A 20,494-nucleotide genomic window follows, 5' to 3' on the forward strand; every position below is an offset into this window, starting at 1 on the left:
TGCACTGAGCGTATACGACACCACACATTCCACTGACTCATCTTGTAGAAACGCTAATATTTCATCTGCCACTTCTTTCCCACTCTGCGAAATTCCTTAGGTTCCATTCTGAAGATATGTCAACTTCGGCAACAGCTGTTGTAGATATAAAGCAATGTTTGCGTTGTTGCCGGCCGTTGTGACCGAGCAGTTCTAGGTGCTTCAGTCTGGAACCGCGCGACCGCTACGGTCACAGGTTCGAATCCTGCCTCGGGCATGGATGTGTGTGATGTCCTTAGGTTAGTTAGGTTTAAGTAGCTCTAAGTTGTAGGGGACTGATGACGTCAGATGTTAAGTCCCATAGTGCTCAGAGCCATTTGAACCATTTGTTTGCGTTGTTTATCGTTGCCATTGCTCTACTCTGTATCAGCACCACTAGCACTATAGCACTGTTGTGAGTTACTCGTCGACTAACCACTTCAACTATGCACCGTAGCCTCATGCTGTGCTTACCATTGGATACCCCCAGTCCCATCCCCTGTTGCCATTAGCAACCAATATTATTGTTACATGGTAAACAATACATGGGGCGCTGAATGCCATAAACATCATTGGCCTTTTACGACCTCGTACTCAAGGGGTTCCTTCTTAGAGGAGAAGTTGAACGGAATGTACAGTGAAATGTAGTGGAATGAAACCAGGTGATAGTGAGATAACTGGATTAGGAAATGGGACATAAAAGTAGTTGTTGAGTTTTGTTATTTAGGCAGCAAAATAAGGGAAGATGGTCAAAGTAGAAAGAATAGAAAAAGCGGGGTGCAATAGCAAGAAATACATTTCTGTAAAGGGGAAACTACTTTTCTTGCAACAAAAATTTAAATGTTGGAAAGTCTTTTTGGAAGGCATTTGCCTGGAGTGTAACACTGAACGAAACAGAAACGTGAGCTATAAACAGTTCACTCAAGAAGAAAATAGAACCTTTTGAAAGTAGTGCTTGAAAAGAATGCTGAAGATTAGAAGGGTAGATCTGATAATGAGGAGGGGAAGGAAAGAAATTTATTTCACAAGAATCGTGGTTTGTTAGTGGATGGATGTGTGTATGTAGTGGAACGGGGGGGGGGGGGGGGGGGGGAGTAGGAACAGTTACGAAAGACCAAGGTTTGAATATGGTAGGAAGGTCCAAGTGGATGCAGGCTGCAGTAATAGTGAAGCGATAATGCAAATGTTGGATTAGGGTACAAAACTGCATCAAAATCACTTTGTGGTTTCTTTTTCCTTTTTGTTTTTTTTTTCTTTCCATTCTTCTGAATGATTTAATGCAACTCGTCAAGAATTCCTCTCCTCTGTCAACCTCTCCATTTGCACTAAACGTCATAATGTGTGTATTTCAATATCTATCTTCACCTATAGCTTTTGGCATCTGCTGCTCTCTCCAGTATCATGGACGTTTTTTGCTGCTGTCTTAACACTTGTTCTGCCACCCGGTATTAATTAATGTTTTCCACGTATTCCTTTCGTCGTGGTTTGTGCAGCGAATCTCCACATTTCTTATCTAATCATACACTTAATTTTCACCAGTCTTCTGTAAAACCACGTCTCAAACGAACTGACTGCCTTCTCTCCGGTTTGCAAATGAAAATACAGAGTGTTTGAAAAAGAACATATGTATTTCGAATTCATATGGTTACTGTACTGTAAGACATACAACTATGAAACTTGGGACACATATTTGCGAAACTCTCAGGTTTAGATTACAGATGGTCAACATGTCCTCCACCAGCGACACGAGCAATATCCTATCGATACTCGAATTCCTACCATACTCGAATAAGTATGTCCATCGTCACTGATGTTATGGCAGTAGGGATCCAGTTCTTCAAATCTTCTAGAGTCTGCGGTAGTGTTGGTGCATAAACGTTGTCCTTATGAAACCCCACAGAAAGAAGTCACAGGATGTCAAGTCCGGTGACCGTGGAGTTCAGCTGAGAAGTGCTAAGGCCGACTGTTTGACGACCAATCCAACAGTTTCACTTAGATATTCACGTACTTGACGACTACACGACGGGGTGCCCCGCCTCGATGAAAAATGAAGTTGTCCTTGTGAACCGTAAGAACGTTATTCATCATAGCCCGTTGGTCTTTTCGAATGTGGCGAGTAATTAACGTTTAACCAATTCTACTTGAAATGAGGAAACAATTTTTTGACGTGATTTCTGCTACACACTTGTCCCATACATGGCACAAATTTTTCCAGCTGCCTCCACTACCTGAAACCATCTGCTAAATCCAAATAGAACAAAATGTCACAAATATTAAACTTTTTTCCCCATCTCACCCTCCATTTTCTAACGTTTAAACTACAGTCCTCATAATATTTAAATTTGCAACATTCCGTAAGTCACGGCAAGAACAATTTAGAACCTCAAGTAAATAACGACGCTTGATAAATGTAGTTGCCTTTGTGGTTTATATACATCAATATTCTTCATATAAGATGCTGCATGAGAAAATATTGCTACCCACTTGCCTAAGCAATTACATGAGACGAAATGCAGTTTAAAAACCTAAGTGTGAATTTCAGAGTAACCATGTAGATGTAGCAGACGAGAGTGTGCTGGAGAACTGACCTTCGTGTTTACATTGTGCCATATTTGTGAGCCGACAAAAAAGACATACATCAGGACAGAATAAACACTTCCTGCAGAAATCTCCGAATTCTGCCATGTAACTAGTTCGTGCAGCTGGCTGTTACGTGATTTTAATTCACTGTTTACAAAATCATATCAAAAGCACACACTGGTTAGTCAAGGCAGCTAGTGAATATCAGTGTGGTCGAACAAGAAATGAATGTTTCGAGCAGGTTGTAATCAACCTCTAGGGAACCAGAATTCTCTTTCGGTATGGAGCATCCTTCTTTAATACACGATACTGAACCAATGCTCTCAGTAAGTTGGTGGTTTGCTGGACTGATTTTAGTTATGTATACTTCAGGTCTGGGTTCGATTAGCACATCAGGCAAGCATTTTCAATGAGTACAAATAGACCTACTTCACCTCTGGAGAAGAGTCGATATAGGTTGGGCCATGGCAGAGGTGTTGAGCTTGTAATAAATTAATAAAGGAAGCCTTCTACTTTCAAGTGGCTTCTGACTGAACCTGATACACCATCCTCCACCACTGCACACTCATACCCTCTACAAGAGGTGTCACAAATACTGCTGGAGACTGCAGTGGTCGTTCGATGTTTGTACGAGGGTAATCCCGAAAGTAAGGTCTCCTATTTTGTATAAGTACATAGGCCTGTTTATTTCTACAATGGTTTACATCAGTTTACAGCTTGAACATTTAGCTATTTTTCGACATAATCACCATTTCTATCGATGCACTTTTGTAGACGCTGTGGCAGTTTTTGTATGCCCATGTCATACCAGCTCGCCGCCATGCTGTTCAGAAAGTTATGAACCTCTTCTTTCACCTCGCCGTCAGAGCTGAGTCGCTGGGACCACAATTAACGCTGACAGGTACTGTGAGACTCTGAAAAAACTGAAACGGGCAATTCAGAACCGGAGAAGAGGAATGTTGAGCAAGGGCGTACACATTCTCCATGACAACGCTCGCTCACAAATCGCTCGGCAAACCGTTGCTCTCCCGCAACAGTTTCAGTGGAACATAATCACTCACCCACCCTATAGTCCTGACTTGGCTCCCAGTGACTATCACCCGTTCCTTAGCTTAAAAGAACATTTGGCCGGATAGCGATTCATATCCGACGATGAGGTGAAAGAAGAGGTTCATAACTTTCTGAAAAGCGTGGCGGCGAGCTGGTATGACATGGGCATACAAAAACTGCCACAGCGTCTACAAAAATGCATCGACATAAATGCTGATTATGTCGGAAAATAGCTAAATGTTCAAGCTGTAGACTGATGTAAACTATTGTAGAAATAAACAGGTCTATGTACTTATAATAAAATAGGAGACTTTACTTTTGGAACTACCCTCGTAGCAGCAAAGAGAAACGCAACTGAGTGGCAGCATGTCCATTTCATAACTGCTGTGAGATCCTTGTATTGTTGCTCCTGGGTTTGTCCTCCTCCTGCTGCCCTATTTTTTATTATGTCAGGTATAGATTCCGTTGTGATACGTGGGAATGGGCCAGAATGGATGAGACCAGTGACACCAATTGTGTGTACACAGCATAATCTACCAGGTCATGTGGACCCATGTACCGAATCATATAACGTGGTGCGCTGGGTATGCAGGTAAAAAGGAGCGTTATGGAAGGCAGTGTAGGATGAGTGCCTAGTTGGAACAAGGAGAGCCGTGGGTACCAGAGAAGTTTAGGCCAATGTATATAGTAGGCAATTTTAGGAATAGTTTGTTGTAAACTGTGTTTGCATGTGAATTTCGAATTTAATAGTTGTCCAAGTATCTACGCTTATGGATGTGTGGTTTGACATCTACAGAGTGCCTGAGTTGTGTGTGAAGCCTTTCGCTTCCTTTCTGGTTTTCTACCCCACTCATTTTGCTTGTTCTGTTTTCTATTGAGCTAATTGTAAACCGTGGTGTCGCACTGACAAAGTAAAACATAGGGCTCCAACAGTGTCTGATGATTTGGTTTTTGTTGTGTACATAGATCCGCGTAGTCAGCGCGTACCCAACTTTCCCACTAGAGTGCGCCTCGCTAAGCACAACAGCGCAGGCGCAGCGCTCGTCCGTCTCCGCACTACGAGATGGCACTGTCTTAGAGACGGACCAAATTCTGCTTCCGCCGATCCGCGTGTTAATATGTAACGCAGCCCATGAACGCGCGAGGTATTATAACGAGTGTACAGACCTCTGATTATCCAGTCTGCATTTGTCTGCACCAGTCTGTCAGTACCAGTCTGTACGAGTTCTACATTTGTCTGTACCAGTCTATAGTCAAGTTTCAGTCTGCGCCTAATAAGATTACCATATTCATGTACATAGCCATGAAGATAAATGTATAGACACTTTTGTCAAGTATTAGAGATATATGTGAGAATAATATTAACGTACCAATACCAAAGGAACTTCAGATTTTCATTTTTAAATAGCATCCAGAACCAAGTTAAGTAATTTTTATGCTTGTTAGTATTTTAATAAATGTGTCTGAAAATTAATCAAGTTCTGTTTAAAGTTGGTCACCGTCAATCTGCTACTCTAAGTGTGCAAGTGGCATTTCTATCGTCTGACCTAACGGCAGAAGATAAACACGCCACGATAAGACCACGAGACATATTACTGACACTCGCCTACTTCGATAGAGCGACAAGTCAAATAATCTGATGGTGTGTGTACTGAAGGTCTTACAGTACGCTCACCACAGTTTTTTTTTTTTTCATCGTGGAATACTGCCTCAAAGCAGTATAAGAAGGTTGTTAGATACCACGGATGCGAGATGGGTCATTGGTCATGACATCATCATTATACTGCTCCAGGTCTCTAAAATCCAATGGGCATGATAGCAAAAAATCTACCTAAGATAACTGTCGGAACTAGTGTATAGCGTAATGGGAAAATGTGTCAGGTGTGATTCGGATTAAGAGGAAGAGAGAATTGTGGAGTATTATAGCACTGAGGGTTTAAGTCATAGGTCACCGATTATCATGATCATAAATGCAGCGCCGCACGGAGTGGACGCGTGGTTTAAGGCACCATGTCACGGATTGCGCGGCCCCTCCCGCCGGAGGTTCGAGACCTCCCTCGAGCACGGATGTGTGTGTGTTGTTCTTAGCATAAGTCAGTTTAAGTAGTGCGTAAGTCTAAGGACCGATGATCTCAGCAGTTTGGTCCCTTAGGAATTCACACACACGCATAAATGCGGATGCAGTGACTTTCTCGCACATTTGTTTTTTGTAAATAGTTCATACCAAGCTCTTCTCCTCCCCCCATGAACCATGGACCTTGCCGATGGTGGGGAGGCTTGCCTGCCTCAACGATACAGATAGCCGTACCGTAGGTGCAACCACAACGGAGGAGTAACTGTTGAGAGGCCAGACAAACGTGTGGTTCCTGAAGAGGGGCATCAGCCTTTTCAGTAGTTGCAGGGGCAACAGTCTGGATGATTGACTGATCTGGCCCTGTAACACTAACCAAAACGGCCTTGCTGTGCTGGTACTGCGAACGGCTGAAAGCAAGGGGAAACTACAGCCATAATTTTTCCCGAGGGCATGCAGCTTTACTGTATGGTTAAATGATGATGGCGTCTTCTTGGGTAAAATATTCCGGATCTCCGGGCGGGGACTACTCAGGAGGACGTCGTTATCAGGGAAAGAAAACTGGCGTTCTACGGATCGGAGCGTGGAATGTCAGATCCCTTAATCGGGCAGGTAGGTTAGAAAATTTAAAAAGGGAAATGGATAGGTTAAAGTTAGATATAGTGGGAATTAGTGAAGTTCGGTGGCAGGAGGAACAAGACTTCTGGTCAGATGAATACAGGGTTATGAATACAAAATCAAATAGGGGTAATGCAGGAGCAGGTTTAATAATGAATAAAAAATAGGAGTGCGGGTAAGCTACTACAAACAGCATAGTGAACGCATTATAGTGGCCAAGATAGACACAAAGCCCATGCCTACTACAGTAGTACAAGTTTATATGCCAACTAGCTCTGCAGATGATGAAGAAATTGATGAAATGTATGATGAGATAAAAGAAATTATCCAGGTAGTGAAGGGAGACAAAAATTTAATAGTCATGGGTGACTGGAATTCGAGAGTAGGAAAAGGGAGAGAAGGAAACATAGTAGGTGAATATGGAGTGGGACTAAGAAATGAAAGAGGAAGCCGTCTGGTAGAATTTTGCACAGAGCATAACTTAATCATAGCTAACACTTGGTTCAAGAATCATGAAAGAAGGTTGTATACATGGAAGAGTCCTGGAGATACTAAAAGGTATCAGATAGATTATATAATGGTAAGACAGAGATTTAGAAACCAGGTTTTAAATTGTAGGACATTTCCAGGTGCAGGTGTGGACTCCGACCACAATCTATTGGTTATGAACTGTAGATTAAAACTGAAGAAATTGCAAAAACGTGGGAATTTAAGGAGATGGGACCTGGATAAACTGAAAGAACCAGAGGTTGTACAGAGTTTCAGGGACAGAATAAGGGAACAATTAACACGAATGGGGGAAAGAAATACAGTAGAAGAAGAATGGGTAGCTTTGAGGAATGAAATAGTGAAGGCAGCAGAGAATCAAGTAGGTAAAAAGACGAGGGCTAGTAGAAATCCTTGGGTAACAGAAGAAATATTGAATTTAATTGATGAAAGGAGAAAATATAAAAATTCAGTAAATGAAGAAAGCAAAAAGGAATACAAACGTCTCAAAAATCAGATCGACAGGAAGTGCAAAATGGCTAAGCAGGCATTACTAGAGGACAAATGTAAGGGATGTAGAGGCTTATCTCACTAGGGGTAAGATAGATAATGCGGTGCTACAGAAGAATGTTGAAGATTAGGTGGGTAGATCACGTAACTAATGAGGAGGTGTTGAATAGGATTGAGGAGAAGAGAAGTTTGTGGCACAACTTGACTAGAAGAAGGGATCGGTTGGTAGGACATGTCCTGAGGCATCGAGGGATCACAAATTTAGCATTGGAGGGCAGCGTGGAGGGTAAAAATCGTAGAGGGAGACCAAGAGATGAATACACTAAACAGATTCAGAAGGATGTAGGTTGCAGTAGGTACTGGGAGATGAAGGAGCTTGCACAGGATAGATTAGCATGGAGAGCTGCATCAAACCAGTCTCAGGACTGAAGACCACAACAACAACAACAACAACAAGCTCTTCTGTCCAAACTTTTGCAGTTACTTTCTATGATGTAGTGATATGATGTAATCGGCGATTAGGATAGTGGGTCACATAAAAGAAGGGATAACAAGGTCAAAGAAAATGTGTGGTACGTTGTTAAGATTAAGTATGGAGACAAGGACGATAATACGTGGAAAAAGATTAGCACGAAAGTTCGTAATATTATCAGGAGTACCGCTGTAGGATGCGTCCCAGATTCTCACACCGTTTTCCTACGAAACAGTTGACAAAGCTGGTGATGTATTCTGCCTGTCCAAAAAGTTCTGAGACTGATTTTATTCCTAGCTTAAAAGCTACATCAGCACAATATGGCGGGAACTTGAACTAACAACTGTAAACAACAGCTATGCGTTCGACCAGTCAGTTGTGAACAGTTAGCGTTAAGTAGTGGGTGTGGAGCCGTAGTGTATCAACGTTGTTGTATCACAGAGGCAGCATCTCTTAATCAAGAATTCAAGGCATTATCCACAAAGTTTTGAAGAAGAGAAAAGTATGTGCAAAGTCTGTCCTGCACACTTAGAACCACGTAAAAAAAATTGTTCAAATGGCTCTGAGCACTATGGGACTTAACATCTGTGGTCATCAGTCCCCTAGAACTTAGAACTACTTAAACCTAACTAACCTAACGACATCACACACATCCATGCCCGAGGCAGGATTCGAACCTGCGACCGTAGAAGTCGCGCGGCTCCGGACTGAGCGCCTAGAACCGCGAGACCACCGCGGCCTGCAGAACCACGTAAAAAACAACGGTAAGTGGACACCTGCGCCGGCCGCTGTGGCTGAGCGGTTCTAAGCGCTTCCGTCCGGAACCGAGCTGCTGCTACGGTCGTAGGTTCGAATCCTGCCTCGGGCATGGATGTGTGTGCTGTACTTAGGTTAGTTAGGTTTAAGTAGTTCTAAGACTAGGGGACTGAGGACCTCAGCTGTTAAGTCCCATCATGCTTAGAGCCATTTCAACTATTTTGGACGCCTGCCATAACTTGAAACTTCCTGACAGATTAAAACTGTGTGCAGGACCGAGACTCGAACTCGAGACCTTCGCCTTTCACGGGCAAGTGCTCTACCAACTGACGGGGCGTGAGTCGTGTTTGGGTAGTTCAGTTGGTAGAGCACTTCCCCGCGAAAGGCAAAGGTCCCGAGTTCGAGTTTCGGTCCGGCACACAGTTTTAATCTGCCAGGAAGTTTCATATCAGCGCACATTCCGCTGCAGAGTGAAAATGTCATTCTGCCATAACTTGATTGAAATGCAAAACTTGGAAAATTGTTTTCTGGGAAAAATCATAATGCTTGGTGTTATCAATACAAACATACCACATATGAATGATCAATGCTCTGACAGCATAACCGATATTGAAGCCAGCGTGGTATGTGAGTTGAACAACATCGCACAGAACATTTTTGACAGTTTCATATTGTTGTATGGACGCTTTGTGCATTGTAATCATGTGCGCGGGGGGACTATATAGAACACCTGAATCATTTAAACCACCATCTTAGCTTTTATGCATTTTTAATTAATCCAGTTTCGAAACTTTCTGCAATGATGGGGTAGACTGAAAGATACTTATGGGCTCCTCAGTGAGACAGTTTCGAGAGCACTGCAGGAAACAGTTACTGAACCAAGAAAGGAAACCTAAGCATGTGTTTGTAAGTGTGAAAAAACATTTCTTGTATTTGTTCTCAGGCCTAGTGTTGGTCTTCAGGGGCAGAAAGTGACTGTAACTGTATAAACTGTGGCGAGATTTCAAATGTGTCTTGGTATCTGTCTTCGCTGTTGAAGTGACACAGACGATCTCGTACAGATGTTGTGAGCCAAAGATTTACCAAATGTGTTCGCAATGAACTGTAAAGAATTACCTAGTTCCAGGTGCAACAACAGGGAGAATTTGGTGAGTTGAATTCTTCAAAGAAGGGAAGAGCGTAGGCAGATGGGCTCGATGCCGTTAAGCAGACTGCTTATGGCAAAATGTTGACCCATCCTTGCACCATTGGGCATCATCGTCTGCCATCCAGTCAATGCAGGGGTGATTACTATAACCAGAGGTAGTCTGGCACGTGTGATATATGATTTACGCAGCCGCAGTACCAAAACATACCACTTTTGGCACGAAGATATACTTGCCACCTGGCCATGCTAGGCATGTGTTGAAGCAGTGAGTCATCTGTCAAGCGTCGTAGTGACAACTTCTGTCATGTCACCACTGCTCGGCTGTTATCCTGAGAGAGCCGGCTACCAATAGGGTCCAGCAACTATCTGGGAGGGCTAAGGATCAAACTGAGTCCCCCCCCCCAGCCATTGAGCCACTGGGGCACTCCCCTACGCCAGCTGCCAGGCAGCCAACAATCCTAGGTTCACTCCCTGGACGTCTGCACCTGTTACCTTTCCTCGGTCGAGTGGAATTCAGCGTCCTGCATTCAGCGAGGAGTAGCAGCGTGCCACATCAGCCCTGACACAGCACGGCCACTGGCCGGGATTGTCTACAATCTACATCTACATGTACACTGATACTCTGCAAATCACATTTAAGTGCCTGGCTGAGTGTTCAACGAACCACCTTCACAATTCTCTATTATTCCAATCTCGTATAGCGCGCGGGAAGAATGAACACCTGTATCTTTCCGTACGAGTTCTGATTTCCCGTATTTTATCTTTGTGATCGTTCCTCCCTGTGTAAGTCGGTGTCAACAAAATATTTTCGCGTTCGGAGGAGAAAGTTGGCGATTGGAATTTCGTGAGATTCCGTCGCAACAAAACGCGCCTTTCTTTTAATGATGTCCATCCTAAATCCTGTATCATTTCTGTGACACTCTCTCCCATATTTCGCGATAATACAAAACGTGCTGCCTTTCTTTAAACTTTTTCGATGTACTCAGTCACTCCTATCTGGTAAGGACCCCACACTGCGCAACAGTATCCTAAAAGAGGACGGACACTCGTAGCGTAGGCAGTCTCCTTAGTAGGTCTGTTAAATTTTCTAAGTGTCCTGCCAATGAAACGGCCGACCGGCGTGGCCGAGCGGTTCTAGGCGCTTCAGTCTGGATCCGCGCGACCGCTATGGTCGTAGGTTCGAATCCTGCCTCGGGCATGGATGTGTGTGATGTCCTTAGGTTAGTTAGGTTTAAGTAGTTCTAAGTTCTAGCGGACTGATGACCTCAGATGTTATGTCCCATAGTGCTCAGAGCCATTTGAACCAATGAAACGCAGTCTTTGGTTAGCCTTCCCCAAAACATTTTCTATGTGTTCCTTCCAATTTAAATTGTTCGTAATTGTAATTCCTAGGTATTTAGTTGAATTTACAGCTTTTAGATTAGAGTGATTTATCGTGTAACCGAAGTTTAACGCGTTCTTTGTAGCACACTTTTCGTTACTTAAGGTCAACTGCCAATTTTCGCACCATTTCGATATTTCTTCTAAATCGTTTTGCAGTTTGTTTTGATCTTATGATGACTTTATTAGTCGATAAACGACAGCGTCATCTGCAAACAACCGAAGAAGGCTGCTCAGATTGTCTCCCAAATCGCTTATATAGATCATGAACAGCAAAGGGCCTATAACACTACCTTGGGGAACGCCTTAAATAACTTCTGTTTTACTCGATGACATTCCGTCAGTTACAACGAACTGTGACCTCTCTGACAGGAAATCACAGATCCACTCACATAACTGAGACGATATTCCATAAGCACGCAATTTCACTACGAGCCGCTTGTGTGGTACAGAGTCAAAAGCCTTCCGGAAATCCAGAAATACGGAATCGATCTGAAATCCCTTGTCAATAGCACTCAGCACTTCATGTGAATAAAGAGCTAGTTTCGTTTCACAAGAACGATGTCTTCTAAACCCATGTTGACTGTGTGTCAATAGACCGTTTTCTTCGATGTAATTCTTTACGTTCGAACACAATATATGTACTAAAATCCTGCTGCATGTCGACGTTAACGATATGGGCCTGTAATTTAGTGGATTACTCCTACTACCTTTCTTGAATATTGATGTGACCTGTGCAACTTTCCAGTCTTTGGGCACGGATCTTTCGCCGAGCGAACGGTTGTATATGATTGCAAGGCCATTCCACATTTGGACCACAATGAGCACAACAGTGGCCAGTGTCCTACAAGAACGTTTCACTGCCATGGGGTACATAGGTCGAGACCCACCTTCTAGCCGTCTTCAGATGAGAGCTTGAGCTGGCAGTAAATTAATAAACGGATTCTGCTACCTTCGAGCAGCTTCAGTGTCACCCTGATCCACCGTCCTCCACCCATGCCGTCTACACCTTACTACACTCCTCAGTGATTCTGTTGGCTTGTATACAGTAGGGGGGTGTATATGCCCCAGCAAATGTTATAGCATGTAGAAAACAACGGTTGGCGAAATAGTAAAGCCATAGTAAAATTTTATGTTGAAAATTTGTGTGCAACATTTCAAGTTTTCAACTGTTGCCCGAATAATTGTGTTTTGGTACTGATTTGTAACACACATTTCCATATTTCCCATTCTGATAAAATCACTCTACAAAAAAATTTAACTCTGAAAACCCAAGGTTGCAAGCAAAATAAGGACTAATTATGTTCGTGTGACACATGTGATCCATCTCACCTTTTTAAAAATTGGCCACCTTAAAACTTTTTGGTAGTGAAAGTGTATTACTGATCATAACATAAGACTGTTTTTGACCTTTTATTTTTCGAATAAACAGACAGTAAAAAACCGCAGCACCAAAAAATAATTAATGTAGAGTAATGAAATTTCACGAATACATTTGTCTAGGTAATGTACTAAAGAGATAAACATTTGAAGATCACAGGTTAATGTAAGTGGTAGATAAGTCTTTGCAAATGTGAAATGCTGTTACAGCCGCCAGAATGTTGAATGCAAGCATGCAAACGTGCATGCATTGTGTTGTACAGGTGTCGGATAGCAGTTCGTGGCATAGAGTTCCATGCCTGTTGCATTTGGTCAGTCAATACAGGGCCAGTTAATGCTGTTCGTGAATGATGCTGGAATTGTCCGATGGCGGCTCATTTGTGCTCGATTGGAGACAGATTTGGTGATTGAGCACGACAAGACAGCATGTCGACACTCTGTAGAGCATGTTGGGTTACAACGGCAGTATGTGAGTGAGCTCTGGTACCGAGGGCAGCGGGTTTCGAATCTGCGCCAGACGGCATGGACCTCGATTACCACTAAAAGTCTCTGCAGCCGTCACGCCGTAAGCCGTGGGTGCGCGCGTTTCCTGGCCTGCGCATAACGTGAGGGCGCCACGGTGGAGCACGCGGTCCCAGCTGCCAATAGTGACGTACCGTATCCTGTATACACTACTGGGCATTAAAATTGCTACACCAAGAAGAAATGCAGATGATAAACGGATATTCATTGGACAAATATATTATACTAGAACTGATATGTGATTACATTTTCACGCAATTTGGGTGCATAGATCCTGAGAAATCAGTACCCAGAACAACCACCTCCGGCCGTAATAACGGCCTTGATACGCCTGGGCATTGAGTCAAACAGAGCTTGGATGGCGTGTACGGGTACAGCTGCCCATGCAGCTTCAAAACGATAGCACAGTTTATCAAGAGTAGTGATTGGCGTATTGTGACGAGCTAGTTGCCCGGCCACCATTGATCAGGTGTTTTCAATTGGTGAGAGATCTGGAGAATGTGCTGGCCAGGGCAGCAGTCGAACATTTTCTGTATCCAGAGAGGCCCGTGCAGGACCTGCAACATGCGGTCGTGCATTATCCTGCTGAAATGTAGGGTTTCGCAGGGATCGAATGAAGGGTAGAGCCACAGGTCGTAACACATCTGAAATGAAACGTCCACTGTTCAGAGTGCCGTCAATGCGAACGAGAGGTGACCGAGACGTGTAACCAATGGCACCCCACACCATCACGCCGGGTGATAAGCCAGTATGGCGATGACGAATACACGTTTCCAATGTGCGCTAACCGCGATGTCGCCAAACACGGATGCGACCATCATGTTGCTGTAAACAGAACCTGGATTCATCCGAAAAAATGACGTTTTGCCATTCGTGCACCCAGGTTCGTCGTTGAGTACACCATCGCAGGCGCTCCTGTCTGTGATGCAGCGTCAAGGGTAACCGCAGCCATGGTCTCCGAGCTGATAGTCCATGCTGCTGCAAACGTCGTCGAACTGTTGGTGCAGATGGTTATTGTCTTGCAAATGCCCCCATCTGTTGACTCAGGGATCGAGACGTGGCTGCACGATCCGTTACAGCCATGCGGATAAGATGCCTGTCATCTCGACTGCTAGTGATACGAGGCCCTTGGGATCCAGCACGGCGTTCCGTATAACCCTCCTGAAGCCACCGATTCCATATTCTGTTAACAGTCATTGGATCTCGACCAACGCGAGCAGCAATGTCGCGATACGGTAAACCGCAATTGCGATAGGCTACAATCCGACCTTTATCAAAGTCGGAAACGTGATGGTACGCATTTCTCCTCCTTACACGAGGCATCACAACAACGTTTCACTAGGCAACGCCGGTCAACTGCTGTTTGTGTATGAGAAATCGGTTGGAAACTTTCCTCATGTCAGCACGTTGTAGGTGTCGCCACCGGCGCCAAGCTTGTGTGAATGCTCTGAAAAGCTAATCATTTGCATATCACAGCATCTTCTTCCTGTCGGTTAAATTTCGCGTCTGTAGCACGTCATCTTCGTGGTGTAGCAATTTTAATGGTCAGTAGTGTATAAGCGCCTGCCTCTCGCTCAGCTAAGCAGTCTGATATTCATGTGAGTCTCTCGACATCTCGGCTACAAACAGCGTGTTTACCGTACTTTGTTTTCATTTAGGTATGGACGTTGTGGATTCGTTTGATTGTCGCTTGTGACCCCGTTGCTTCTTACGTTTTGTCGTCGTAAGGTCTTGCTCGGTCGTCCGTCGTTGTTTGTGTCCACCCTTTCCCGTTCGTTTGTTCGTTGGCCGCTCCCGTTTGGTCCCGCCGCGCTTCATTCTCGGCAACCCCCACGACCGTTCCGGTCGCGGTTACAACATGTGCGTTATCCTATTGGGAAACACCCCCTGAAATGCTGTTCATAAATGGTAGCTCAACATGTCGAATCACGAGATTTACGCATGAATTTGCAGTCAGGGTGCGTGGGATAACCACGTGAGTGCTTCTGAGCATAACTCCAGGTGTACGTCCAATGTGTCTAGCACGCAGACAGGTTAGTTGCAGGCCCTCAGCTCGCATCCTTCCAACCAATACATGGCCATCACTGGCACCGAGTCAGAACCGGCTTTCATCAGTAAACTCAAAAGACCTTTACCCTTCCCTCTAATGAGCTTTCGCTTAACAACATGAAGTCGAAATTGGCGGTGGTTTGGGGTCGGTGGAATGCACGCTACAGGGCGTCTGGCTCGGAGCTGCCATTGAAGTATCCGATTTTTAACAGTTTGTTGCCTCACTCTGGTGCCAACAACCACTCAGATTGCTGCTGCAAATGCAGTACGATGCACCAGAGCCATCTGACGACCACAGTGGGCTGTAGTGCCACGTGATCATCCAGAGCCCGGTCTTCTTGGGACAGTACATTCTCGTGACCACCGCTGCCAGCTGTCATGTACAGTGGCTAAATACCTGCCACGTCTTTCTGCAATATCGCAGAAGGAACAATTAGCTTCTCGTAGCCCTATTACATTTCTTCTTCTTAGTTCCTGTCGTTCCCTCTGGAACATAGGGCCGTGACGACATTCCTCCATCTGATACGATTTCTAGCAAGTCTCTTCACTTCATTCCGGGTTTTCCCATCCTCTGCAGCTTCTCTCTCGATCGTCCTTTTCCACGTCTGTTTGGGACGACCACGTTTTCTAACTCCTTGAGGGTTCCAATCCAGTACCATCTTTTCAACAGCTCCATCTGGTTTCCTCAATTTATGCCCAATTAGGTTCCTTTTTCTTTCTTTGATTTCTATATTGATTGGTTGCTGATTTGTTTCCTTCCAAAGCTCTTCATTTGTCATTATATCTGGCCATCTCACATTTAAAATATGCCGGAGACAGCGGCTGATAAAAACTTGGAACTGGTTTTTGATGTGGTTAGTCACCTTCCAAGTTTCGCAACCATACAACAGAACAGCCTTCACATTGCTGTTGAAAAGTCGGAGTTTGGTCTTCTTTGAGATGTTCCGATTCCTCCAGACAGGGTACCGTTGTACAAATGCATCTATTACATGGTCTCGTTCAAGCTCAGTGAGTTTTAGATAACGGCGTCTTTGTCGCCTTAAAGGAATTCTTGACTAATATCAACTCGCCACGTTCAATCTCAAAGGTAAACTAACGCTCATTACCGTTATAGCATAAAGTTAAAGCAACCGTGATTTGTATCCTCATATTGCTGCTAATAGCGCCACTCTTACGCTACTAGCGCGAAACTTTAACAGACGTCATCTTTCAGATGTAGAAACGTGCCTACTAACTTTCTTCTATGTCGCACAACTCCTTCATAGTGGTGAGATTTTTTTCCGTCAGTGGATGCCTAAAATAAAGTTTTAACCGCGAAAGGGTTAAGAGTGGAAGTTATACGTGGTTTGTCGGCGCTTGGCTGACACTAAGTGAAATATGGTAGCAGAAATGTTTGATCAGCGTAGTGTCTGGAGAGTCTGAAAAGTTAAGATATCTACTGAAGTACATCACCATGCTCTTCAAACAGGTGTAATAGATAGGATTACAGCGCCGTGACATGGAGACTTGTTCACTTGGGAAATGCAGTTCCTAAGGGATAAGACATCAATCATAACATGATGCAATGGTCAGCAATAATACATACAATGGTCAAAATAAATGTTGCATATTAATGGAACTATAATATTGAACGTTGTGATCCAGAAATATGATATTAACACACTGGTTTGTTTGTAACGTAATCATAGCTGAAACAGTCCACATTTCTACCGTGAGGGGGCAGTAGGTGCAATCTATGGCAACCGTGTCGCCTACAAACATCGCAGTACTTATACTGTGTGTCATTATGAGACTGGTGTTACTTCAGAATGGTTTGGACAACAATAATGTACGACCAGAGGCTCCATATTGTCACGGTAATGGAGCAGTGAGTGAGTGACAGGTGTACGTCACCGTGACTGTCCTGTGACTGAAACTGCTGTCTCTAGCATCATAGCGAGTAGAAAAATAGTGTGCTGACGCTTTAGTTTGCTGGATCTGCTACAAGATGTCAGCTGCTCCGCCTATTACCCAACGAAGTACATGTTACCACGGCAATCGCAGATATATGGAGGGGGGGAGTGCAAACCAGAGTATCTGCCCCGGGCAGCAATTTCAGGGGGCACCAAATTCATATCTTTGAAGAAAGAAAACCTTGTTTCACAAAGAGCCTAGTATCCAGCGCATGTAGTTCTGTTGATTATTCATATCATTTTGAAACGCATCCATGTCGGTTTTTGAACATTTTTCAACAAATTTCAAGTTTATTTTTGAATACCTGCATGATGTACGTCAAGTCTCTGTCAGGGAAATCCCTGTAGCATCTATAAGTAAAAAAACTTTCCCGCAGACAAAAGGGGACGGGGCTTAGCCAAAGCTGAGCCAAATAAACCTGGACGAGTGAATGCCAATCGCTGTTTGTTTATGTGGTTGATTGGTTGTGCGAATGATAAGCGTTGGTATAATTGGTATAATTATTAGCGAATTCCATAGCTTCAGACTACCAGACTACCAGAGTGGAAATAATCGACTAACAGGAATAACAGATAAGAAAGATTACACATTATCTTCTCGGTGTATCCAAGAAAATGATATTTTGACAGAAAATTTTTGCCAAATCGCTACACTACTAAGGGAAATCTTCCCCCATGAACCATGGACCTTGTCGTTGGTGGGGAGGCTCGCGTGCCTCAATGATAGAGATAGTACCGTAGGTGCAACCACAACGGAGGGGTATCTGTTGAGAGACCAGACAAACGTGTGGTTCCTGAAGAGGGGCAGCAGCCTTTCAGTAGTTGCAGGGGCAACAGTCTGGATGATTGACTGATCTGGCCTGTAACACTAACAAAAACGGCCTTGATGTTGTGGTACTGCGAACGGCTGAAAGCAAGGGGAAACTACAGCCATAATTTTTCCCGACGGCATGCAGCTTTACTGTATGATTAAATGATGATGGCGTCTTCTTGGGTAAAATATTCCGGAGGTAAAATAGTCCCCCATTCGGATCTCCAGGCAGGGACTACTCAAGACGACGTCGTTATCAAGAGAAAGAAAACTGGCGTTCTACGGATCGGAGCGTGGAATGTCAGATCTCTTAATCGGGCAGGTAGGTTAGAAAATTTAAAAAGGGAAATGGATAGGTTAAAGTTAGATATACTGGGAATTAGTGAAGTTCGGTGGCAGGAGGAACAAGACTTCTGGTCAGGTGAATACAGGGTTATAAATACAAAATCAAATAGGGGTAATGCAGGAGTAGGTTTAATAATGAATAAAAAATAGGAGTGCGGGTAAGCTACTACAAACAGCATAGTGAACGCATTATTGTGGCCAAGATAGACGCCTACTACAGTAGTACAAGTATATATGCCAACTAGCTCTGCAGATGATGAAGAAATTGATGAAATGTATGATGAGATAAAAAAAAATTATTCAAGCAGTGAAGGGAGATGAAAATTTAATAGTCATGGGTGACTGGAATTCGACAGTAGAATAGGAAGAGAAGGAAACGTAGTAGGTAAATATGGATTGGATCTAAGAAATGAAAGAGGAAGCCGTCTGGTAGAATTTTGCACAGAGCATAACTTAATCATAGCTAACACTTGGTTCAAGAATCATGAAAGAAGGTTGTATACATGGAAGAGTCCTGGAGATACTAAAAGGTTTCAGATAGATTATATAATGGTAAGACAGAGAATTAGGAACCAGATTTTAAATTGTAAGACATTTCTAGGGGCAGATGTGGACTCTGACCACAATCTATTGGTTATGAACTGTAGATTAAAACTAAAGAAACTGCAAAAACGTGGGAATTTAAGGAGATGGGACCTGGATAAACTGAAAGAACCAGAGGTTGTACAGAGTTTCAGGGACAGAATAAGGGAACAATTGACAGTAATGGGGGAAAGAAATACAGTAGAAGAAGAATGGGTAGCTTTGAGGAATGAAATAGTGAAGGCAGCAGAGGATCAAGTAGGTAAAAAGACGAGGGCTAGTAGAAATCCTTGGGTAACAGAAGAAATATTGAATTTAATTGATGAAAGAAGAAAATATAAAATTGCAGTGAATGAAGCAAGCAAAAAGGAATACAAACGTCTCAAAAATGAGATCAACAGAAAGTGCAAAATGGCTAAGCAGGGATGGCTAGAGGACAAATGTAAGGATGTAGAGGCTTATTTCACGAGGGGTAAGATAGATACTGCCTACAGGAAAATTAAAGAGACCTTTAGAGAAAAGAGATCCATGAATATCAAGAGCTCAGATGGAAACCCAGTTCCAAGCAAGGGGAAGCGGAAAGGTGGAAGGAGTATATAGAGGGTCTATACAAGGGCGATGTTCTTGAGGACAATATTATGGAATTGGAAAAGGAGGTAGATGAAGATGAAATGGGAGATATGATACTGCGTGAAGAGTTTGACAGAGCACTGAAAGACCTGAGTCGAAACAAGGCCCCGGGAGTAGACAACATTCCATTAGAACTACTGACGGCCTTGGGAGAGCCAGTCCTGACAAAACTCTGCCATCTGGTGAGCAAGATGTATGAGACAGGCGAAGTATCCTCAGACATCAAGAAGAATATAGTAATTCCAATCCCAAAAAAAGCAGGTGTTGACAAATGTGAAAACTACCGAAGTATCAGTTTAATAAGTCACAGCTGCAAAATACTAACGCGAATTATTTACAGACGAATGGAAAAACTGGTAGAATCCGACCTCGGGGAACATCAGTTTGGATTCTGTAGAAATGTTGGAACACGTGAGGCAATACTGACCTTACGACTTATCTTAGAAGAAAGATTAAGGAAAGGCAAACCTACGTTTCTAGCATTTGTAGACTTAGAGAAAACTTCTGACAATGTTGACTGGAATACTCTCAAATTCTCAAGGTGGAAGGGGTAAAATACAGGGAGCGAAAGGCTATTTACAATTTGTACAGAAACCAGATGGCAGTTATAAGAGTCGAGGGACATGAAAGGGAAGCAGTGGTTGGGAAGGGAGTGAGACAGCGTTGTAGCCTCTCTCCGATGTTATTCAATCTGTATATTGAGCAAGCAGTAAAGGAAACAAAAGAAAAATTTGGAGTAGGTATTAAAATCCAGGGAGAAGAAATAAAAACTTTGGGGTTCGTCGATGACATTGTAATTCTGTCAGAGACAGCAAAGGACTTGGAAGAGCAGTTGAACGGAATGGAAAGTCTCTTGAAAGGAGGATATAAGATGAACACCAACAAAAGCAAAACAAGGATAATGGAATGTAGTAGAATTAAATCGGGTGATGCTGAGGGAATTAGATTAGGAAATGAGACACTTAAAGTAGAAAAGGAGCTTTGCTATTTGGGGAGCAAAATAACTGATGATGGTCGATGTAGAGAGGATATAAAATGTAGACTGGCAATGGGAAGGAAAGCGTTTCTGAATAAGAGAAATTTGTTAACATCGAGTATAGATTTAAGTGTCAGGAAGTCGTTTCTGAAAGTATTT

Source organism: Schistocerca serialis, chromosome 3, assembly GCF_023864345.2.
Source record: "Schistocerca serialis cubense isolate TAMUIC-IGC-003099 chromosome 3, iqSchSeri2.2, whole genome shotgun sequence".
Classification (NCBI taxonomy): domain Eukaryota; kingdom Metazoa; phylum Arthropoda; class Insecta; order Orthoptera; family Acrididae; genus Schistocerca; species Schistocerca serialis.